Source organism: Ahaetulla prasina, chromosome 3, assembly GCF_028640845.1.
Source record: "Ahaetulla prasina isolate Xishuangbanna chromosome 3, ASM2864084v1, whole genome shotgun sequence".
NCBI lineage: Eukaryota > Metazoa > Chordata > Lepidosauria > Squamata > Colubridae > Ahaetulla > Ahaetulla prasina.
The window spans coordinates 164,498,406-164,524,295 of NC_080541.1; the positions used below are offsets into that span (position 1 = coordinate 164,498,406).

The 25,890-nt window shown below is 40.0% G+C and overlaps 1 long non-coding RNA gene across 1 annotated transcript; it reads left to right on the top strand.

The window, feature by feature from the left end:
* The first annotated feature begins 7,948 nt into the window (after positions 1-7,948).
* On the top strand, positions 7,949-25,355 carry LOC131196032 (uncharacterized). Its single transcript, XR_009154608.1, has 3 exons — positions 7,949-8,773; positions 9,285-9,359; positions 19,939-25,355. It is a non-coding gene; the product is annotated as an uncharacterized LOC131196032 (long non-coding RNA).
* The last annotated feature ends 535 nt before the right edge of the window (positions 25,356-25,890 follow it).

The following is a 25,890-nucleotide window of genomic DNA, read 5'->3' on the forward strand; positions in this document are numbered from 1 at the left end:
GAATGCTGTGACAGTCAAAACTGCAAAGACCCGTCACAAGTAACTTTTTAAAATGCTGTTGTAGCTTCGAAAAATCACTAAATGAATTATTGTAATTTGAGGACAACTTATAGCTAAATCTAGCTTACTCAGTTTCCATGTACAGGTAGACCTTGACTTACAACCACAATTGAGCCCAACATTTCTGTTGCTAAGTGAAACATTTGTTAAGGGAGTTTTTCTCCATTTTATGATCTTTCTTGCTACAGTTGTTAAGTGAATTATTGCAGTTGTTAAGTTAGTAACACGGTTGTTAGGTGAATCTGGCTTCCCCATTGACTTTGCTTGTCCGAAGGTTATAAAAGGTGATCACATGACTCTGGGACACTGCAATCGTCATAAATATGAACTAGGTGCTAAGCGTCTGAATTTTGATCATGTGACCATGGGAATGCTACAATGGTTATAGGTGTGAAAAACGGCCATAAGTCACTTTTTTCAGTGCCATTGTAACTTTGAACGGTCACTACACAAACGGTTGTAAGTCAAGGACTACCTGTAGCGTGTTTATTGCTATTTAAGTTTCTTCCCTCTTTTTAGAGGATCTCACCGGGTCCATCAACCAATAACCTTTCACTGTCTTCTACTTCCTTTCAGCAGAATCCCTCTTCCTATTTATCTGAATCTCATTCATTTCTTATTCAACTCCCAGAATTCCTCAGCCAGCAAAGCAAAGCTGGCTTAGGAATTCTGCGAGTTTAAGTCCACAAGTCTTAAAGTTGCCAAGGTTGGAGACCCCTGTCTTATGTGATCAAACCACCTCAATGTATTTTTCTCATACTAATCATTCACTTTTGCATTCAAATCATTCCCACTCCTGCTACCAGCTTTTGCAAGTCTTAAGTCTCCATCCCTTTTCTTATCTTTAATAAACATTCTACCAAAATACAGATATCAGTTACTTTCTTGGCTCTTATGTATAAATCACAATCACTTTCTCAATTTCCTGCATCGAACAAAATTATTTTGGTCTTTGATATATTAATTTTCAGTTCTCTACTGTTGCAGCATTTATCTAAAATTCACTGTAATCTTCAAGTTTTCAGCCAATAATGTGGTATCATGTAAAAGTACATATATAGTCACATACCTAGGCAAGACACCTCTAATAAGTATTCCATGTTTATTTATTTTTGAATATACTAAACGATTGCAGATCATCTTTATCTTACTCCCTGTCCAATGTTGAATCATCTGTAATACATTCCCCTCATTTCCACTCCTGCTTTACTTTCATCATATACTGTATTTATCATATTTTCCAACCAACTTTCATCATCATAAGATTCCATAATTCAAGTTTCCTTTTCACTTTCTTTAAATCAAGGAACTTGCAATAAATATCCTTTCCACATTCATACATAGCTCAATAACTTGCTAAACAGCAAATTCCTACTGCTTTAATCCAAAATATCACTGTCATATTTTGATCGGACTCCTACACACTTGTCAAAGCCCCCTTAACTTACAATCAATCCCCTTTCGTGCTTGGATTGAAGTAAAGAGATTTCTCTGATTTAGTACTTCAAAGAGTGTTTCAACTGAAGTTTCAATGAGGCAAAGCTATACTCAAGTAGATTTTGACTCCTGGGGATGTTAAGTCTATTGTTGCTCAGGTGCTAAGTTTCAACTATTTTAAATCCCATTGACCATAGCATGTTCTCCCCTCCCCCTCTCAGAGGCAGTGTGTTGATGACACTGTCTAACCATCTCATCCTCTGCCGTTCCCTTCTCCTTTTGCCTTCAATCTTTCCCAACAGCAGGGTCTTTTCCAATAAGTCCTCTCTTCTCATTTGGCATTTGAGTTTCAGCTTCAGCATCTGTCCTTCCAATGGACAGTCAGGATAGATTTCCTTTAAGACTGACTGATTTGATCAACTTGCAATCCAAGGGACTTTCAAGAGTCTTCTCCAATAGCACAATTCAAAAGCAATTCGCTTATTTATTAAATTTATATACCCCACATCTTGTGAGTCAAGGTTTCCTCAGCAGCAGATCGGAAGCAGTTTGTCACTGTCTTTTTGTGGGATGTTTTCTTGAGTTGCCAATCTAGCCTCCAGCTCTGGGATTTCCCAGAGGTCTCCCATACAAATATTCCCTCCACCCAACCTTCTTTAGTTTTTGAGCTCACAAAATGTCGACCACCTGCTTAGCCATGCTTTCATAATTAAAGAAAATTAATTAAGTGTACAAAATGTATTAGTATTATACCCATCACCATCATTTTCCTGATTTCTGCAATCATCAATGTGTTAGGAAAAAACCTTGGAACATGGAAATTTGTACTAACATCCCAACTATGCCCACTACAGCCCGACCATGGTAAACAATATGATAAGCTGTAGAAGCATATCAGTAAATGTAATATTATAATTCTATCCATTTGCCAATTAGCATATCGCATTACAAAAAATGGATTCTCTCTTTCATTCTCCTCTTTCTCATACATAAATACACACTGTCCACATATATAATCAAATGACACCCAATTAAAACCAAATATGAAGTTAAAAGATAAATGTAGACTGTGAGCATAAGACCATAATCCTAAATTACATTTATTTTGGGTGAACAAAAAAAAGGTCTCCATCTGGCATTGAACCCCTCCCCCCAAAAATATGGTGCCAGACAAACTAATCTGTCTAAGAAGGTTGTGTCTGAGGTCACATAATAGCATTGTAAACAGTGGTGAAATCCAAATTTTTTAGTACCAATTCTGTGGACGTGGCTTGGTGGCAGTGGTGTGGCTTGGTGGCTATGGCTTGGTGGCCGTGGCAGGGGAAGGATACTGCAAAATCCCCATTTCCTCCTCACTCCTGGGGGAAGGATATTGCAAAATATCCATTCCCACCCCTCTCTGGGGCCAGCCAGAGGTGGTATTTGCCGGTTTTCTGAACTACTCAAAATTTCCGCTACGGTTCTACAGAACCTGTCAGAACCTGCTGGATTTCATCCCTGATTGGAAAGGCTGTTTTCCTGGTAATCATTTGCCACATTCATTTATCATTTCTTAGAGCAGTGTCTCCAGAGAAGATGGTAAAATCCCATCAGAAAAAAATGTCGTCTTGATATGGGATTTTGTCCACCCAACCTTTTCAACCTATTGTAGAACAACCACATTTTTCTGATTGTCCTTCAAACACATGTTGAAAAATGAAGTTATGGAGATTGTTTGATCTAAGGAATTTAAAACAGTTATATCTTTTTTTGATACTGGAAGAGACAGTAACCTTCCTGGTTATTTTTTTTTTTTTGTACAAAAGAGTAGGAATGAAGAACTATGGTTTCATGGTGACTTGCCTGGACAAAAGGCTTTGAAAAAACAAGCACAGGCCTAATTTGTATTCCAGCTGCATCTTAGGTTCCCATCATTCAGTCATACTTGAATAGACCATGGCATATAACAAACCTGGCAGTAAGTCTAAACAAGGGTGGGCAATACCAGAAAAGTATGTTGGAATCATTCATTTCTTTTATTCTATGTCTTTATATTATTTACCCCAAAAATTGTTATAAAGTATTACTATGACTTTTTTCACATTTTGCCTACCATTTATGTTTTGGGCAAAAATGCTAAAGAGGAGACCAAAACACATTTGGAAAACTCTGCTGAAGAATCTGTGCCCACGCACCGCATTTGTTTCAAGTATCAGCCTCTCTCTCTCAGACCAACTCTTTTTTCTTCCTCTCTTTCCCCAGCCACAAAAGGACTTGAGTCAGCACAAATTTAGAAAACCCCAGTAATAGCCTTGTGGCACTATCAATTTTCCACTTCAGAACATCAGGTTCCTTTGTCTATTTTCAGAAGCTAGTTACAGAGAGATGACATGAAATATAGGATGGTCTACCTTGTTTTTTTCTCTCTCTCTCTTTTTCAGGTTGAAACTTAAAAACATACATAAAATATGTCAGGAATGCAACAAAGAAAGATTCAAGAAGTAGACGCCTAAGATCGCCAGCTACCAATAGAGCCTGCAATTTTCTTTATGTATTAGAGTTTCAGATCTTTCTAATCAAAAACGGAAATTGTCTCCCGATGGTTATTTCTCTCTCTCTCTCTCTCTCTCTCTCTCTCTCTCTCTCTCTCTCCTTCCTCCCTCTCTTTACCAGTAGGAATCTAAAATCTGTTTCCAGTTTAAAAACGAAATAAAGGGTGCATTTACATTATGTATCAAACTTAGTTGAATTATACAATTATATGATTTAGGAAAAACTCAATCCATGTAAAGCAGGCTAATCATGATCCTAAATTGAATTTTCAAACCTTTAATTGATCCCATCCCACAGGTAACATTCTATTTTAATTGCCAGGCCGAGATGGTTGCAATTAAGTAAATTAAAAACTCCATTCCGTGGAAACTGGGAAAGCCATCTAATTGAACAGATGATAGCCAGGTTTTCGAACACTTGATTGCAAAAGGATGTAACCACTTTGCTCATATTTCCTATTTTGGTTACATCCATCCAAATGTGCATCTAGTTTATGTTGAGACATCCACCACAACAAATGAATGTAACCTAAGACCGTACAGTTTCTAAATCCTAAAATCAGATTTTCAGCCAAAGATAACAAGTTTTAAAATTCATGCAAGGAAGAGGTAATCAGGTTCAAGGGTTCTTAAATCTTTTTTTGGGGGGTGGGGTGGGGAAGGGGGTATTACATTCAGGGAGTCCATTAATGGAATTTTGAGTTTGTTTTGGACCTACTGGTCATGTTTAACTCCTCACTACCTGGAAAGGAGCTGTATTTTGAAGTATAAATCCATGTGCTTCAAATCTATCATAGGCCTAGTGAAACCGGAGCGTAAGCCACTATTAATGGGCGGGCAATTAATTTTTGCAAGAAACCACCTGGGACTGTTGTGAAGGACCAATACATTATTGTGAAGTTCCTTAAACCCACACTCACATACGTAAATTGAAAAGAAAAAAAAAGCAGTCGCCTTCAAAATAAAAGCAGCACAGTTGTATTGCATGTATGGCGTACACTTATTTATATTTGATTTCCAATCATGTGGGCCAAAGGGAGGCCGTAAAATGCCCAGGTCTGCACTATTGGAATACGTTTCCTATTTCCATTTTCAAATCATCTTGACTGTTTATAGCAATAACACTTACACTTATATGCTGCTTTATAGAGTGCTTGCAGCCCTCTCAAAGCAGTTTACAGAGTCAGCATATTTCCCCCAACAATCTGGGTCCTCATTTTACCAGCCTTGGAAGGACAGAAGGCTGAGTCAACCTTGAGCTGGTGAGAATCAAACTGCTGGCAATCAGCAGAGTTAGTCTGTAATACTGCATTCTAACCACTGCGTCACCACGGCTCTTAATGGTATTGCAGGCCTACTTTCTATGTCCTCTTATCCTGTGACAGAACTGCCTTCTTCTTAACTGAACAAGCAACATCAACCCTATAAGGTAGGTTGGACTGAGAGAATGACTGGCTTGAAGTCACCCAGTAAGTTTCTGTGCCCGAAGCTGAATTTGAACCTAGATCTTCTAGCCCAACAACCTAGCTAGCAGAGTTCTTTTAACTCATCCATATAGCAAAGATGATCCTTTGTTATATGGTAGAATTAAAAAGAAAAGATTCCATAACACTGCTACTGTTACATAAATGTGCCATCAAATTGTATACGTTCGTATGACAAGATGAATTAAAACGTTTTTTGGAAACTATGGCAGTGTGAAGAAAATAGATTGATTTACCTTATGGTGACTGTAGCACTGAGAAAATAGATGTAGAGTTATGGATAGAACATATATGAGCCATATATAATGGATTAACGTTCATCAACCATAACTTTGGGAATAAAAACAAGGCCTTATGAATATCTACAGGTATTCCTTGACTTGTACTCATTTAGTGACTGTTTGAAGATTGGCACTGAAAAAAGTGACTTACAATTAGTCCTCATGCTTATGACCATTGCAACATTCCCAAGGTCACATGATCAAAATTTTGGGGCACTTGGCAACTGGTATGTATTTATTATGGTTGCAGTCTCCCCAAGTCATTTGTGACCTTCTCAACCATCTTCAGACAAGCAAAGTCAATGGGGGAACCTGGAATAGCTTAATGACCATGTGTTTCACCTAAGATCTGCAGTGATTCACTTAACAACCATAGCATAAAATTGGGCATGACTCACTTAACAACCACCTTGGAAATGCTGATCCCAATTGTGGTCATAAGGCAAGCACTCCCTACAGTATCCATTTAACAAAATTCAGGACTTTTAATTCAAGGATGCTGCAAGCCATCAGTATTTTTTCACTGCTCTGTAGATCTGAATGGGTAATAGACATGAACATTTGGGAAGGCTTTATTTTAAGCTCTCAGAGATGTTCCATCCTCACTATAGCTTTAAAGTTTGAGATTGATTTATATCTTTAGCCTTTCCTACATAAAGATAAGATGGAAATTTCCACTGGTGCAGAATGAGCCTGGATTCAGGTAAGTGATGTTTGGAGTGAAGCAGCAGTTTGAAGCTGCTTCAGCCAGCAATGCATTTTCCTTTCTTCTAAAGAGAGACAGACAGACAGACAGACAGACAGATGTGATTGTACTTCTTTGTTCAATGTTGCTGTGAGGCCTTTGCCACTTTAACTTTTTTTTCATTCAATCAGCAATACTGGAAGAAGTTTCTCATGAATGGAACTTTTGGGTGAAACTGGGGGCTTTGGAGCAACAGAGAACACCTCAGTGACTTGAGCTTCCATTTGTGCCTCAACAAAACTAAATGTTGCATCTCTTCTATGCCTCACAGAACTAGGAAGTGAGGCTGCCTTGTGGAGACCTAATGGCTGATTCTTGATGACATGTTGAAATGAGCCACAGGAAACTCAAAATCTGATAAAACTGGGTGCAGACTGAAATGGGGCTGGACTTATTTTCAGAATCCACTTTCAATTGCCTGTTAGAATTCAAAGCTGTGTAACTGAAATTTTCTCATTCAAATGTCTCAGCATGAAAAGTACTGGAAATCCTACCGCAATAGGTAAAGGTTCTCCTTGCATTTATGTGCTAGACGTTCCTGACTCTAGGGGGCAATGTTCATTTCAAAGCCGAAGAGCCAGCACTGTCCGAAGACGTCTCCATGATCATGTGGCCGGCATGACTAAATGCCAAAGGCGCACGGAACGCTGTTACCTTTTCACCAAAAGTGGTCCCTATTTTTCTACTTGCATTTTTTACGTGCTTTCGAACTGCTTGGTTGGCAGAAGCTGGGACAAGTAACGGGAGTTCACCCCATTACGTGCAGTGGTGGGTTTCAAATTTTTTTACTACCGGTTCTGTGGGTGTAGCTTGGTGGGCGTGGCATGGGAAGGATACTATAAAATCTTCATTCCCACCCCACTCCAAGGAAAGAACACTGTAAAATCTCCATTTCCTCCCAATCAGCTGGGACTCGGGAGGCAGAGAATATAGATAGGGGTGGAGCCAGTCAGAATTTTTACTACTGGTTCTCCAAACTACTCAAAATTTCTGCTACCGGTTCTCCAGAACTGGTCAGAACCTGCTGAAACCCACCTCTGGTTACACGGCACTAGGGATTTGAATCACTGAACTGCCGACCTTTCAATCGACAAGCTCAGCATCTTAGCCACTGAGCCACCATGTCCCATTCTGCAATAGTGGACACTATTTCAATGATTATATATAAGATTATTTTCATGCAAGATTCACCATGAATTCACTATTCAAGATTCACTGTGAATTCACTAGTCACCGGCTAATTCCTTTGCAAGTTTTGACAGAAATCAATAGAAAATTGAGTTCTACTGGAGTCCTAGAAATGTACTCGTTCCCAAAAATACTTCTGCAAATAGAAGTTTATTTATTTATTAGATTTTTATGCAGTCTTTATTGTTTTTATAAATAACTCAAAGTGGCAAGGTGAACATACCTAATACCCCTTCCTCCTAACTGCACAACAGCAACTATGTAAGATGAGTTGGACTACAAGTGAGAAACTGGCTCAAAGTAACCCAGCCAGCTTTCATGCTTAAGGTGAGACTAGAACTCACAGTCTCCTGTTTTCGAACCTTGTGCCTTAACCACTAGAACAAACTGGCTCTCTTGAAACTTGAAAGAACAAATGTAGGACACAACTTGAAGACTGTCCCAAGCCAAAAACTGTAGGGAATAGGGACTTCCGGCGGTGATGTCAATGTGAATGGAGTGAAGGAACGGTGCTCTGTTCCCGAAGCCTAAAAAGGCCAGGAAGCCTAAAAAGGCACTATCAATCCTGGAGAGATTGATAGCAAAAAAGGGGGATCTTGGAGGACCTTGTGGGGAAAGGCAATTCCCCCGAAGGGAGAACTGATTCCGGCAGGGAAGAAACTACCATTTTGGCTGGCCCAAAGCACTGACAGCCACGGAGTAGGAAGCAAAGATTGTGAAAGCAACATAACAGCAATGATAGGAGAGAAAACCCCAAAAAGGAGGTACAATTTTAATCTTATGGTCAAGATTCTTTAGAATGTCTTTGCTATTTTTTTCCCCACGTTTCTCAGAAATATTGAGCAGGGTTTTTTCCCTGAAATTGTTTTATTTTCTTTATTCCTTAACAACCCTCCAACTCTCTTGGCAGTTGAGTTGTGTGATCCAAAAAGTTCCATGGGAGATGTTTCTTCAGAATAAGCAGAAGAAACAATAGAGATAAAAGTGTTTTGAGAAAGGAATGGATAATGACATTTTCTGGAACTCTTCAGCTACTTTGTGATTAAAGTAGGTAGAAAAAATGTGTCTTACCTATAAGAATTTTCTCAATATTTATTCAAAAACTGAAAAGCAATTTTTCCCTCAAAGTAGATGTAAATAGTTAGGTAAAACGCAGAGGAAAAGTTCAACATAGCTCTGTTTTCAATCCAACCTATTACAAACCTACATTCAGGTGGTTGCAGAATTGTTATACAATACACTTTAGTTGTATTGCATAAATGGTTACTTGCAAGGTTGCCATTGCTTATGTGCTGTTTAATAAATCTTGCTTACATCAAACCAAATACTATTTACTAGAGGAAAAAATCTCGCAGCAACAGCCTTTAACCATGCTCCTGTTATAATTGTAAGGCCGAAGTTGTGTTTTAATTGATGAAATGTGCTATACAGTATGACAAATTTGAAAAAAAATCTTAGCAAACCTCTTGTTGCCCTTTAGAAATGTGATGAAATTGACAGAAGTTAAAACTCTTAGGACTGCAATGAAATAACTGAATCTCTCTATTCTTTCTTGAAGACACTTGCTAGATTTTACTTCTCACATTCTGTTTCCATGGATTGGATCCAAAAATAATGGATGGAAAGTTATTAAGTAAGTGATAGTTGCAAAACTCCAAGTGTCATCACTCATTGAGGTAACACTGTTACTCAGTCGGGGAGTCTTTATTAACGTTTCTCAGAGGACAGAGAGTTATTGTAGAGATGAGAGTGTAAAAGATACAGGGCAGCATTTTAATTTGTACATAAATACTGCATACAAAGATTGTTTGCTACAGTTAAATGTACCAGCACTTGACTTGTACTGCACATAAATACATAAAATAGGTTTGAATGTTCCTACAGTTAAATGTATCAGTGGTCTTTAAACCACCATAGTGAAATAAATCTAGAACTAAGGAGAAATTCCCTAACAGCAAGAGCAATCAACCAGTGGAATAGCTTGCCTTCAGAAGTTGTGGGTGCTCCATCATTGGGGGCCTTCCAAAAAAAAAAAAAAAAGACTGGACAACTATTTGTCTGGAATGGTATAGTTCTCTTTCTGTTGTTTAAGACATAAAAATGAATGGCAATGACAATGCTTAGCTTTTTTATTCTAATTAAAAATGTCCACAAGTGGAAATAAATCTGAGGGTTGGGAGCTGAGAAGCTAAAGCAGTAATCATAAAGATGTCCATTTATCATAAAGCTGAGATGGCTTTGTAATAACTTCCAATATCAGAGTCGATATTCCCTCCGTGTAGGCATCAGGAAGGGCATCCGGCCAGTAAACACTCAGCTCCATTCAGTCGCCCTGATTTAAAGCAAATCCCCCAGATTACAGGTTTTGGGATGGGGGGAAGAAGTAGAAAGCTAAGCATTGTCATTGGCATTCATTTTTTATCTCTTAAACAACCAGAAACTAATATTGATAGGCTAATCCATCAAATCCATCTTGCACACCATAGCATCATGTATGAACTGGAAAAACCTACTAACTCATGCCTTAGCCACTTCTGGTTGGACAATTGGCCTCTGGTGGCTCAACAGGCTAATGCAGTCTGTTATTAACAGCAGCTGCTTGCAATTATTGCAGGTTCAAGTCCCACCAGGCCCAAGGTTGTCTCAGCCTTCCATCCTTTATAAGGTAGGTAAAATGAGGACCCAGATTGTTGGGGGAATAAGTTGACTTTGTATATAATATACAAATGGATGAAGACTATTGCTTAACATAGTGTAAGCCGCCCTGAGTCTTCGGAGAAGGGCGGGATATAAATGCAAATTTTAAAAAATTGCAATACCTTCTATCTATAGCTGCTCCTGAAGACTATCCAGAAGCTGCAGTTTATTCTTTTAAATTCCCATACAGAAGGGAGAAATGTATTGCAAGTCAATGGCTAAAGAGGCAGGTTTAATCATCCTTTTATCCATGTAAGGAGATCAAATATGTCCCTAACTTCTTACTGTTGTAAGGAATATACTAAGTGCCTTTCAGATATCATGATGAACTATGACTATGTAGTTCTGTGGAGCTGCTGGCATGATTTGGATTGGTTATCTGGGCTGAGCTTAATCCTGTTGGTCATTAGGAAGTAGACAGAGTTCTCGGGGCTATGAGCTCTTGTTTAGTAGATCTATTCACTTTCTGGTTAGTTTGGTTCCCAGAAGCTGACATGTGACTGAACCCCAATGTTGATAAATTCATCCTTATGAATGGGGGTGATACTGCCAATGCTTAAGGAAGTGGTAATCTGTTCTAAAAGCTATTGCTGGAACTGTTTATGTTGGGCAATTTTCATCCCATCTCCCACCTCCAACCTGTTGAAAAGCAGCTCATACTGCAGATTCAGACATCATGGAGGAAATGAAATATCTGCACCCCTTCCAATTAGGATTCAGGCCTGGATATGGACTGACATAGCATTGATTGCAAAGATGAATGATCTCCAGACAGGAATAGGTTGAAATGATGCATCCAGCCTTGTAGTCCTTGATCTTTTGACACTGTGAAAGTATCTTGTGAATAGTGGAAATCAGTAGGTGAGTCCACCCAGGAGTGAAATGCTACTGGTTTGCTCTGGTTTGGGCGAATCAGTAGTGATAAAAACTACCACTTCAGGCGAACCAGTAGTAAAAAAAGCTACTGGTTCAGGAGAACCGGTAGTTAGCTACTGGTTTGGTTGAACTGGTAATTTAAAAAACTTTTAAAAAGCTATCAGTTCCTCCGAACTGGTATTTACGACAATCAGCTATGCAGCGGGCTTTAGCTTTGCTAGAAAGTGGGAAATCCTGCTTTCTAGCAAAGCTAAATTGTGTGCCACAGCTGATCCCCCCCTCTGTTCTACTTACCTTCTCAAGCCACCTTCTGGCGCATACTGTGCATGTGTGGCCAGCAAACCGGTAGCAAACTGGTTCGAATTTTACCATGAGTCCACCCATAATAGCAAATATTACCATATGAATGATCATTTGGTATTCTTCTGGATGAGCTCAGAGACTTGCACTGGCTTCCAATAGGCTTCCAAGCGCAAGTCAAGGTGCTGATTACCACCTATAAAGCCCACCATGGTATGGAACCGATTATTTTCAGGATTATCTTTCTTCATTTGTTCTCTTGAACCCTCTAGACCAGTGGTTCTCAACCTTTTCTTCACCACGGACCCCCTTTAAATATCTTTTGTGGTCACTGACTACCAAGATTTAACTCAAGATTTAAATCACAACATTTCTTCAATGTTGTGAACCCACTGTGACAATATCGTGCCCCGCCCCCCAGAGGTCCCCAGATCACAGGTTGAGAACCACTGCTTTAGATCAAACAAATGGGCATGTCTTGGGCCCCATCTAGAATAATGCCATCTGGCAGAACCCAGGAAACTTGCCTTCTCTACTGCTGTGTCTGCTCTTTAGAACACTATAACACCATAACTCTTCCCCCCGATTCTGACTCTACCAGCATTTAGTAAATCCTTGAAGATCGGGAGATTGTGTGAGTGCATTGGTGTGATTTTTTTTTCCTTGAGAGGTTTCTGTTTTATGAGTTGGGTTAGAATGTCCTTGAGCACCAGAATTATTTTATTGTTGTTGTTATTATCTGTGGTTTCTTCCCTATTGCATTGAGGTTTTTTTTTAATACGGTGTTCACTACGGTTTGTGAGATGGTCAGCTAAAAAATCGATACAACAAAGAAACAAACAAATAGTAAAAGAAACAGAGGCAGTTTGACGTTACATATTTAATAGCTCATACCAGTTCATTTTTAGTTCTTTCCCATTCCTTACTCTATGGAGACAGTAGCCCTCAAGGCTGCACAATAGAATTTGGAAAGGTGTAGTGTGGGTTGTGCAGATTGAAGCTTTCATTCTCCAGAGCTCTTCATCAGGAAAGATGATAAACAAAGTAATAATGAGAGACTGGTGGGAGATGAGAAAGAATGATTGATGTTGAGGCCATTTAGTCACTGTTTTAAGATGAATGTGGGAGGAAGTTGCATACATACAAATTAAGTTTCATATGTGCTGTGATATTTTCAGGCTACAGCTTTTTGGAACTATTTGGATGAAAGAACAATTCTACAATGATTTAGCCCACATTTTACAAAAAATAAAATCCCAAACAATCTTAATCAGAGGGAGAACAGAGAACTAATCCTAGGCTGTTTTTATTAACTGAAAATTTTAATCTATATGAAAGAAGTTTAAGTGTTAAGAGCAGGGGTGGGCTGCTGGGGGTTCGCAGCAGTTCGGGAGAACTTCTAGCTAAGATTTGGTACAGTTCGGAGAACTCCAAAATCCCAGTCCTGGCTGGTCCCCCCCTGCCCACCCTGTCCTTCCCCACGTGACCTGTTCTGGATGCAGGTAAGTACAGTGCATGCACGGAGGCTCAGGGAGGGTGAAAAATGGGTCTACTGGAAGTTCAGGAAAGTCAGAAACAGCCCATTTCTGGTCTGTAGAGGGCCTCTGGAGCCTGGGGAGGCTGTTTTTACCCTCCTGGAAGCTCAAGGAAAGCTTCAGGAGCCCGGGAAGGGCAACCCCTCCCAGCTGTGGTGCAGGAGGCTGACTATGATACGCCCAGCATGGCCACATCTACCCAGCAACCGGGCAGAGAACCCCTTGCTAAAATTTTTGAAGCCCACCTCTGGTTAAAAGATGTGTGCATTGATTTCTCTGTAAATGAAGGGACAGAATCTATCAAGAAGACCTTCTTATGATACAACTGAATATTCAATTTAGACTGTCTACTGATATTAATTTCAAAGTGGGCCAAAAGTCCCAGTATCCCACAGTCTCTAGACTGATGGCTTAACCACTATATCAAACTGGCTCTCTAGGATGGCTACGCTCATGTTTTTTATTTATTAAAATAAATTATTATAAATTAAATATTTCAAGACACCAGCTCAACAGTGAAGAATGCTGAGAGTTGAACTGCAGCAATATTTGAAGGGGTCACAGATTGCCTACCTCAGTGGATCTCAACCTTTTCTTTACCATGGATCCCCTTTTAAATACCTTTTGGGGCCACATAACATGGACACGGATTCCCAAGACTTAATTTAAGATTTAAATCGTAACATTTCTTCAAGCCTTTTGCAGACCCCCTGTGATGACATCATGCCCCTCTAGGGGTCCACGGGTCATAGGTTGACAACCAATGGCCTAGCACACACTACTACCTAATCTGACACCATAAATGCACAAAAATGCAACTTCAGCAGCTTCTGGGTGATAGATACTGCCAAATCAGAACCCTGAATTAAAACAAAGTGGAACTGCTTCAGAAGACAAAAACCAGGATGACTCTGGGCTTAGAAGTATATGAATATATGTTTAACCTTACAAAGGCATTGGGTAGAGAGAAGACCATTTTTAGATTGTATAGTTGGTATATTACAGCATGAATTCATTGCTTCTTTACCTCTTTTATACAGAAATCCTCTATCAGAATCATCAGAACACAACATTATTATTCTGGGAATTATAATATAATTATAATATAATAATAATTATTATTCTAGGAATTATTAGCTTGATTGGATTGAGGATGGGTGGGTTGCTACTGTATATATCATTTAATGTTCCTACTTCTTCCCTTTATCCACACTGAGGCTCTAATCCAGAGGTGGTATTCAGCAGGTTCTGATCAGTTCTGGTGAACCAGTAGTGGAAATTTTGGGTAGTTCAGAGAATTGGTAAATACCACCTCAGACTGGCCCCACCTCTATTCTCTGCCTCCCGAGTCCCAGCTGATAGGTAGGAAATGGGGATTTTGCAGTAACCTTCCCCTGCAGATGCCCACCAAGCCACGCCCACCAAGCCATGCCCACAGAACCGGTAGTAAAAAAATTTGAATCCCACCACTGCTCCAATCCCATTTTGGTGGACATGCACACATGACAACTATTAGAAATCAAAGTTTACTTATTTGACAGAATGGAGTTAATGGGATGGGGCTAATTTCATTCCCTCCAGATCCTTTCTGAGTAGGATTAGTGATATTCAGGTAGTATCACTGATTATCACTGATAATATCACTGATTATCAGGCAACAATAATCAGTGATATTCAGGCAGTAAATTCAGCCCAAGCCAGTATGTCAGGTACAAAACTATTAATGCAGATCCCAGCTTGGGATCTGCACATGAAAAAGCAGAACTTCAGAACTTCTGGCTGTGGGCACATTTACTAAATCACAGAAAAAACAAACAAACTACAATTAAGCACAGATTAAACATAAATTCTCCAAAAGGACCACAGACTAGAGTTTGAATTAGCAAAGTTGACTGATGTTTTGGTTTCAGTTCAGTGGGCTAATTGCGCCCTGCCTCAGGATTGCAGTGAGTTTTGAGTGAGGCTTAATCTGAATTTCAGCTTTTGTCAGAAGAAAGACTTTTTTTAAAAAAAAAATTCTCACAATCAGACATGAGTATGTGTGTGTGTGTGTGCGCGCGCACACGCATCGCAAACACCCCACCCACGCCCCTGCCTTTTAGTCATGCAAGCCAACAGATTGACTGCGGACAGCCTTTTGACAGAGAACAGTTGTAATATAGTGTCAGCCTTGTGTTGTTTCCAGTTTATTTGTTCAGGACTGCTGAGAATTCCATTAGGATTTTAAGAAGGGAAAAGGTGAAAGAAGGAAGTTGTATTTGTGTTCCATTCTCTGATTTTCCCATGGTAAGAAGCTGTTTAACCAAGTATTCGATTGCAAGTGGGAAATTCTACCTTCCATATACTGTAAGCAGTTATTTGCTTCTGAAAGATTACCAAACATTTCTGTTGCCTTGTTCTAATTTTTCATATGAAAGTGCACAACACGCTTTGAGTGAAAAACATGCTACTGAAAATAGAGGCTAGAGACTCAATACTCCCTATTATAAAAGATCAAAGGAAGTTGGTAGACACATGGCAGGAACTGGGATTCTGTGCCATCCAGACATTTCTGAACAAGTCTCAGCATATTCTTGATTGGCCATATTCCTGGTTGACTGGGACTTCTGGTGTTGGACTTGAGCAACATCTACAGAACCATAAGATGCCCATATTTTTAGTGGAGAGAAAAAAAATGCAATGCAAAATCTAATTACTGCTACAGAATACAGGTAGTCCTCAATTTATGACCCCAAATTTTTGCTGCTAAGTGAGACCTTTGTTAAGTGAATTTTATCTCATTTTTAAGACCCTCCTTGCCACATTTGTCAAGTGAATCACTGCAGTTGTTAAACTGCAGGGTTGTTAAAGTCAATCTGGCTTCCCCATTGACATTGTCAGAAAGTCGCAAAGAGTGATCACATGACCACGGGACACTGCAACTGACATAAATATGAATCAGTTGTCAAGTATCTGAATTCTGATCATATGACCATGAGGATGCTGCAGTGTTCATAAGTGTAAAAATGGTAAAAAGTCATTTTTTTCACTGTACTATACTACTGTACTGAATCCAGGTGATGATGAAACAAGGCAAGACACCTCTACAAAATGTCAAAGGAAGAGAAACAAATAATTCGGGTGATACATACCAGTACATAATTATGTATGCATACTTTAAGAAAGAGGAAAATTAAAATAACAGTAAAAATTAAAAGGCATTCTTAGAAAAGTCTTGGACTCTGTATAATAAATGAGGCTTTCAAAACTGTACTTTGGCTTAATCTTATCTAATTTACCATATAATCATAAGTATGTTGGTTTAGAAATAAATTCTATTTATGTTACATAGGTCTTACTTCTAGGTAAGTCTGCCTTCTGTTGCATCTTAGGTTTTCTAAAAAGCGAGAGTAGAATTTACAGGATAAAATTTATTTCTCTTCCCTGCTGTGAAGCCACCTGTTTCAGTTAGCCTCAATGTCTCCGTACTTGTAAAAAAAAAGTCTGGGTTATCTTGACTTGTTAAAGGAGGTCAAAAGGATAAATTTCCATGAAGATAGCCTTCCTCCTTCCTTCCTCCTTCCCTTCCTTCCTTTATTATAAAACCATATTTTAACAATTGTAAGCTCTTTAACAGATACTATAGTTACTAAAAATCATGCCGATATCTAAGACTTGCCTTACATTTATGTTTCTAGATACATAATTAGCATATGGGTTGAAAGAAATCAACTGAAATGTGATTGTATCACAATGGAAAGCCCATGTGTTTTGAATACCATATTCACTATATTGCAACGTGTTTGGCACCGAAGCTCACATATCAAATTTATACCATAAGAAAAAGTACTAACTGATGTGATAAACTACTCACTAGGGGCACATATAGCTCTATCCCAAAAAATAATAAAATGTTTCCTTTAATATTTTCTATTTGAAGCCTTTGCTGAACGATAGGATTGGTCCCGATAATACATCTTAGTTGTTTTTTTTTCTAATGGTAAATTTTATCTCAGCAAGTGGAAACACTCAGCTGACTTTTTCTGAGCTCAAAGACTACAAAGGGTCAGATCTGGCCAGCAGCTGGATGGGAAATCTCCTGGCACTGGAAAAAATATTGCAATGGCAAACCACTTCTATAATTTTGTAAATAGGTTTGCATCGATGTATCCCTGCAGTCATAAGGAACTGAATTTGACTTTGAATTGAAAATTGAGATGATGGGTATCTATAGAGTCTACGCCAAATAGGGCCATTGGGAAATTGCAGGACAGGCATTTTCAATCTTGAAGAAATCGCAAAATCTGTAAGAAGACTGGAGAGAACAAGATCATTCAGAGAAGGACAACCCATTGAGAACTGGATGGTTCCAGGACCTTAGAATTCTGTGTTGTTGTTTATTTATGGATGAGAGAAAGACTGATAAGGGGACAAAAGGAAATATAAAGGACTATCCATGAAGAGCCATAACTGACTAACTGGAACAGTGAAAGGCATACTGCAGGGTTCAATATGTTATTTCACGATCCATGTGTTTATTTGCCACACTGAAAATCTCAAAGAGGCTTCAAGCAGTGTCTAGATTGAAATGACCCAACACTTGCCAAAAACTCAACAGGACTGAGTGTTGCAAAGCAATCACCGCAAGGGTCTTCTGTAGAGTTCTAACAAGCCTTAAAAAGCTGATGGAAGGGAGCAGCCCATCAAAATGTTTTGACTGGACTGGAGGCAACGAAGTGAAGCACCTGGGTTTTGAAACAAAGGCCCTCTTTCTCCTTTAAACCACATTAGAATAGCTTGAACAGCTGGGACCAGATCTAATGTTTATCACTATTGTAATTTTTATTAGATTTAAAATATTTTTAAAAACAAGACTTTAACTGCGGAGACTATACACATTTACATACACATATGCAGTAGGGGTGAGCTTAAATGGATGTCAGAGGATGGTAGAGGACAGGAAGGCCTGGAGGAACATTGTCCATGGTGTCGCAATGGGTCGGACACGACTTTGCAACTAACAACAACAACAATGCATACACATACACATACTTCAGTGTGTAAATTAATACATTACATTATATATAATATAAAAAAAATGACTTCTATTATCCCAAGTTTAAAATGGTTTACTTTTCACAGATTTTCAGGGTTTGCTGGAAGTGTATTTGATATTAGTTACGACTCACAATAGCCTTCATATCTGTCCTTATAAAAACTGAGGCAGCTTAAGAGTAAAACAGAGAAGGAATTTTTAAAAAACCTTTGTTTACAGAAAGAAAGAAATCTTGGCTGGGTGTAATAGCTATTTTTATTTGTAAATCTCTTCTCCTCCTCCTTCTCCTCCTCCTCCTCCTCTCCCCATACCAGGGGTCAACAACCTGTGGCTCCGGAGCCCCATACGGCTCTTTGGGCTCTCTTCTGTGGCTTCCTGTCAGGTGATCCCACCACTGCTTGGCCCCGCCCCTTACCCTCCCCTGCCAGTCACTCCACACCTGGCCTGAGAAGGTAAGGACAACGTGAGGGATGCAGAAGTGGCCAGGGCAGAGACAGAGAGATACAGAAAGAGGGAGAGAGAGAGAGAGAGAGAGAGACATAGAGAGATACAGAGAGGGGGGGAGAGAGAGGGGAGGGAGGGAGGGGAGAAACAGATATGTCAAAAGGAGTTTGTGGTTCCCAATGTTTTTTAACAACTGGTTCTCTGCCTTATGGCTAGGGGAGGTCATGTGACTGATGGAAGTGAGTGACATTGAGTTGGCCATGCCCACCCAGGTTTTGTAGTTCTCAGTGTTTTCTTTTCTGTGGGAAATGGGTTCAAATGGCTCTTTGAGTATTTAAGATTGCAGACCCCTGCCCCATACATTTCAGTCAGCATTGACCATGGTGTCTCCCGAAACAAGTCAACCACACAGTTTTCTTGGCAAGATTTTTAGATGTGGTCTGGCATTGTCTTCTTCCCTCTACAATGAGAGGGACTCACCAAGGTCACCCAGATGGAATTTCTAGTACAACATCCTAGTTACTATACCAAAATGGTTTTTGCTATCTTCTTAATCAAGTAGGGCTCGCAGGAAGAACATGTTTCAAATCCCACACTTTCAGAAGGTTTGGGGCTACTACTTTTCTATTGCCATGCCAACTTTGTAGAATAACTTCATTGTGGAGCTCAGGCTGGCTACATCTTTACTGGTTTCCTTCAAGCTCCTAAAGATTTTCCACCCAAAAAAGTATTTCCCTCATTTAACTTGTTGCCATATTTTATATTCTTTCTATTCTTGTAACATTATCGTGTTTTATTTCACATAGTATTGGTTTTATATAAAACTTTTTCCGTGTTCAGGTGGCAAAAAATTATATAAAAAATTATATAAAACTAACAAGAGTCCTTTGTTATTGTGGGGATACACAACTATGCTACATAAATAAATGAACAAGTAAAAATAAATAAATGAATGTGACCACCAATAATTCTTCCTGGAATTATTGGCCTCTCTGAAAATGATCATTTACTTCTCACAAGGAGATAGGATAGAAGCCTGATAGAAGCCAGAATATGGTGCCAAAACTATCTTTGCACCCTACTCCACTCAGCCGGGAAGGTTTGGGCCTCTGTAATATGAGTAGAAATCTGCCAATGACTCATGCCGAAAAAAATAGATGAAATGGCGCATGTGAACGTTTCTTTCCTCTTGTAAACAAAACTGGTGATCCGCTGAAGACATCATTCTTTGGCAAATGAAAGAAAATGCACAGTGCGAAAAAGGTAAAAGAAGAAGAAATAGGTCCAAAGTAGAAAGATTGACTACATTATTTTTTTTTCCCCAGAGCCGAAATATGTGACAGGTCCAGAAGCAACTCCAGAGCAACCAAATCAACTGCATGCTGAGTCTCTGCCAAACAACCAGATGCTGTTATTTTAAAAATATCTTCCACAGCTGAGTATCCGCGCAATCTGACTGCCATCAAAATGAGGAACAGGAATTGGCACATGGAAGAGCAAGGAGATGATTGCTGCCTTTTCTTTTCGGTTCAAAGCTTTCCGCAGGGAATCCTAAAGAAGGGAGAGGACACAGGATTTATTCACTTCATCATTTGTAGATGGGGTGGTCTCTTGAAGGAGCTGGATCAAATATATGTACATGGACTGGGCAGAAGATTTTTTTTTAATTGTAGCTCAGGGTTGAAATGAGGGGTCCTTGGTGCTCTCTGAGCTTGCTTGTTTTCTTGCAGACGTTTCATTACCCAAACTAGGTAACGTCATCAGTTGATTTTTATGTTATCATTAACACTGATGTAGGAACTTTGTTGCCCTACACAATCCACTGACCTAAAGAATAAAATAACAGAGTTGGAAGGGACCTTGGAAGTCTTCTAGTCCAACCCCCTGCTTAGGCAGGAAACCCTATAACACTTCAGACAAATGGTTATCCAATCTCTTCTTAAAAACTTCCAGTGTTGGAGCATAACTTCCTACGATTCTTTCAAGAAGATTCATATCAGTTTTCTTGTGTTGAAGAACTTGTTCAATTAGGCCTTATATACACTGAAAATTACAGCTAGCTTACCTCTGGAAAGTCAGACTCCATATGGATGGTATTAGGTTGTGAGGTCAGGAAGTGAGCATTCTGTCAGGATGTTTTGGAGTTGTCCTGCTAAAATATCTGAAGAACACCTAATATAAACTGCAAATTCCATTTGCTTTGGGAATTCCCTCTGTAACATTAAGGCTCTGTAACATTAAAGGACAGTCCTTATGACTGTTTGTTTAAAGATGCTTCAAAGTTACAATGGCTTCAGAAAAAGTGATGTATGACCTATCCTCAAAATTATGACATTATACTATCCCCGCAGTCACATAATCACAATTTGGCAACTGATTTATTCACATGGGTTGCAGTGTCTTGTGGTCATGTGATTGCAGTTTGTCACCTCACCAGCTGAGTTCCAAAAAAGCAAAATCCATTGAGGATTTTGCTAGATTTCAATAGCTATGTGATTCGTTTAACAACCATGTAATTTTCTTAACAGCCATGGTAAAAATAGTTCTAAAATCAGATCCCATCCTCTGATAACTTGCTTAACAATCGCATCTCTTAGTGACCAAAATTCTGATTCTAGTTGTAGTCATAAGTCAAGGACAACCTGTAGGAGTGATCAGTTATGCAAAATCCCTTAAAATGAATTAAAATGTTCCTGAATAACTTTCTGAAATGTATATTTAGTCTAGGGTGTATTCAGAGTATAGAAATAGTCTTAACCTTTCTCCCATGTAGCTGGTTTCAGAATATTCACAATCTATTCCAACAATGTGCAAATTTTAAAATATGTTGGGTGGGATTATTCTTTTAAATTCCCATGGTGGTGGTTGTACTGTTCATTAATTACTATTTTTAAGATATATTAAGATAATGTATTAATTATTACACATTTCTATAGCACAATTTATTCATTATTGTTATCTATGAATTAACCTTTGTAGCGTAAGTGGCTTGAGAAAAGGGTGAAAATATCATTGTATTCATCATGGTGGTCAGGATGACAGACAGACTGCTGACAAAAACAATAATCACAGATGTAGAAAAGCATTTTCTGACTGGGGAATTCTGGGAGTTGACGTCCACAGAACTTAAAGTTCTCAAGTTTGAACTCTCCTGGAATAAAACTTCCATTCCTATCTGCCTTATCCTACCTAATATCATTTCTCTTCTTCAGCTCTAAACACTCCATTGATAGTTGCTTCTTTTCTTGACTTCTTTAAAGGGAAGATGACACCATTTCCACAGTGTGCTTCACTAGATCAGCAGAAAGTTGTGTACGTTGAGTGGACATCAGAAAAGAGTCCAGTCAACTAGTCCTTTCAACTAAGCTCTAGGAAGTTAAATTTAACCCAGAACAGATCCAGTCATGCGCAGGATTAAATTAACTCTACCGCTAGTCATGTGGAAACACCTAAACCCAGCCAGATGACTCATTTTGCATATATAACCCTCTAAGAAAAAGAGCAGGAAAGAGTAGCTGAAAAATCGAAGCCCTTCATTATTGAATGTATTGCTAACACAAAGAGAAAAAATACACCTCCTAAACACTGAGTAGCTGTAGTGGCCACTATATATTTACTTTTCCCTATCCAGGCAAACAGGAAGGGATTAGTGCCATAAAAATGTTTACATGTATTCTCACATCAAAAAGGTCATGTGATGGAGGCATTTTTTGAAAAATTTCTAGTAGGCTCTGAATCCCAAAACAGGAAGGTTTAATGTGATTTGGTCGTGGGTTGCTCCCAGTTTGGTCCAGTTCTTGCAAACCGGTAGTAATGGTGGTGGGAGGCTCTGCTCATCTGCCCGGATGTCATCATGGATGATCTATGCATGAGTAGAAGCTTCTGCGCATGTGCAGAAGCGCGCGCACTCCCACTGAGAACCAGTACTAAAGGTAAGTAGAACCCACCCCTGAAGCAGAATCATCAGTAAAGTGAAGCACTCTTGATTCCCGAGAAATAAGTTAGAAAGGGACACAAACAAAGGAAAAACATTAACAAAATTATAAATGCATAATAATTGTGCCACAAAGGACTGACAAAGTAACTGGGTAGAGGAAGGAAGCAGGAGACCCTGAAACTCATATGTCCAAGTAGAACTCTGGTGGCAAATCTTGGGGTGAGGAACCAATGAACAGGATCTGCAGGATGACCCAATCCAGAGAAGAAAGAGCAGCTGACCAAGCAGTGTATTTGAGGAAAAAATGATCCCAAACCAGAGAAATCTATGATTGTATGGAGTATTAGATCTTGTGAATCCGTGATAAGAAAGAAGCAGTCTGGGAATTGATCTAGAATAATTGAAGGATGAACCGGTGTGTCGAGAGTGTGCTTTTATTTTGCTTGCCAAATAATAATGGTTTGCTCACCATAGAACAAATTTCTGTTGGAACATAAAATTGTGGCTTCAAAAGAATATTTAATGTTCTGCGCTAACACCTCGAATCTGCCTTGTATTGGCTTCTTTGTCTTTAACATTTATGGAATGGGTGTCACTATAATTTTCATAGAAGATATTTTTTGGACCAGAATCTTGTTTTATGAGAATGTTCAGCATGAATCTCCTGTTTTATTTAGCTTAAAATAGTACTGGAAAGTCCAGATAGGCCCCAGTCAGAGGTGGGTTTTAGCAGTTTCTGACCAGTTCTGGAGAACTGGTAGCAGAAATTTTGAGTAGTTTGAAGAACCGGTAGTAAAAATTCTGACTAGCCCTGCCCCCATCTATTCTCTGCCTCCTGAGTCCCAGTTGAAATACTGATTTTACAATATCCTTCCCCTGGACTGGGGTGGGAATGGAGATTTTACAGTATCCTTCCCCAGCCACACCCACCAAGCCATGCCACACCCACCAAGGCACACCCACAGAACCGGTTGTAAAAAAATTTGAAATCCACCACTGGCCCCAATGTACCCGAACACAATTGCATTGTGTTCAGAACACGCAGGAATCTAAATAAAGTGATGAATTCTATATTTGAGAATATTGAAATGTAGAATATGCTTTTTTTTAATGAAACATGTTTGAATATACAAAAATACAGAAGTGTTTTGTGTGCATGTAGGTATGTACCGGTATAAACACATTGCATACACACACAGTGAGAGATCCATCCATTCATGGACAGGTTGCTGGGTAGGCTGAATGCCACCACATGTTTACTGGATCCGTGCCCCTCCTGGTTAGTACTGGCTACTCAGGAGGTGACACGAGCCTGGCTCCAGGGGATTACAAATGCTTCTTTGTGGGAGGGGGTCTTTCCCGCTGCCTTGAAAGAGGCGGTGGTGAGACCCCTCCTCAAGAAGCCTTCCCTGGTCCCAGCTGTTTAGGGAATTACCGGCCAGTCTCCAATCTTACTTCACGGCGAAGGTTGTAGAGAGTGCGGTGGCATGTCAGCTACCCCAGTACCTGGATGAAGCTGTCTATCTAGACCCGTTCCAGTCCGGCTTCCGGCCCGGATACAGTATGGAGATAGCTTTGGTCGCACTGGTGGATGATCTCTGGAGGGCCAGGGATAAGGGTTACTCCTCTGCCCTGGTCCTATTAGACCTCTCAGCGGCTTTTGATACCATTTACCATGGTATCCTGCTGGATTGGAGGGGTTGGGAGTGGGAGGCACCGTTTATCGGTGGTTCTCCTCCTACCTGTCTGACCGGTCACAGACGGTGTTGACAGGGGGGCAGAGATCGACTCCAAGGTGCCTCAAGTGTGGGGTGCCGCAGGGGTCGATTCTCTCACCCCTCCTGTTCAACATCTATATGAAGCCGCTGGGTGAGATCATCAGTGGCTTTGGGGTGAGATACCAACTGTACGCTGATGACACTCAACTGTACTTTTCCACCCCGGACCACCCCAGTGAAGCTGTCGAAGTACTGTCCTGGTGTGTGGAAGCCGTACGGGTCTGGACGGGGAGGAACAGGCTCAAACTTAATCCCTCCAAGACGGAGTGGCTGTGGATGCCGGCACCTCGGTACAGTCAGCTGCAGATGCGGCTGTCTATCGGGGGTGTCATTGGCCCCGATGGAGAAGGTACGCAACTTGGGCGTGCTCCTGGATGATTGGTTGTCCTTTGAAGATCATTTGGCGACCATCTCCAGGAGAGCTTTCTATCAGGTTTGCCTGATCCGCCAGTTGTGTCCCTTCCTGGACCGGGATGCCTTATGCACGGTCACTCATGCTCTCGTTACCTCTTGCCTGGACTATTGCAATGCTGTCTACATGGGGCTCCCCTTGAAAAGCACCTGGAGACTTCAGCTAGTCCAGAACGCGGCTGCGCGGGTTATTGAGGGAGCGGTTCGGAGCTCCCACATAACACCTATCCTGCGCAGACTGCACTGGCTACCTGTTGTTTTCCGGGTGCGCTTCAAGGTATTGGTTACCACCTTTAAAGCGCTCCATGGCTTAGGACCGGGCTATCTACGGGACCGTCTACTGCCGGCCTCTATCTCCCATTGTCCGGTGCGTTCCCACAGAGAGGGACTCCTCAGGGTGCCGTCAGCCAAACAGTGTCGACTGGCGGCCCCCAGGGGGAGGGCCTTCTCTGTGGGGGCTCCGACCCTGTGGAACGAACTTCCCCTTGGGCTTCGACAACTACCTGACGTTAGGACCTTTCGGCGTGAACTTAAAACCTATTTATTTCATATGGCTGGACTAGCTTGATTTTTACCTTTAATTTTAATTGAATTTGATGGGTTTTTAAATTTTTGTAATTTTATGGGGGTGTATATTATTTTAATTTTTGGGCAAATTTAAATAAGTTTTTTAAGGGTTGTTTTAACTATTGTGTATGTCTGTATTTTATCTGCCTGTTCACCGCCCTGAGTCCTTCGGGAGAAGGGCGGTATACAAATTAAAACATTATTATTATTATTATTATTATTATTATTATTTCATATTTATCTATGGTATAGGAAAGATATCATAGAATTGTTAACAAAGTTCTTAAATTATAATGTGCCATTAAGTGCATAGCCCGGGTCTGATCAGCAGAATAGCTTCTTTAATCTAAAATATATATATCTGGATGTCTATGTGTAAAAGATAAGACCTTGCCTCTTACACCTAGCTCTTATAATCCACACTTCTCATACCAGGAATTTCTGAAACAGTTCTGTATCAGTGGTGGGTTTCAATTTTTTTTACTACCAGTCTGTGGGTATGGCTTGGTGGACGTGGCTTGGTGGGCATGACAGGGGAAGGATACTGTAAAATCTCCATTCCCTCCCCAATCCAAGTGAAGGTT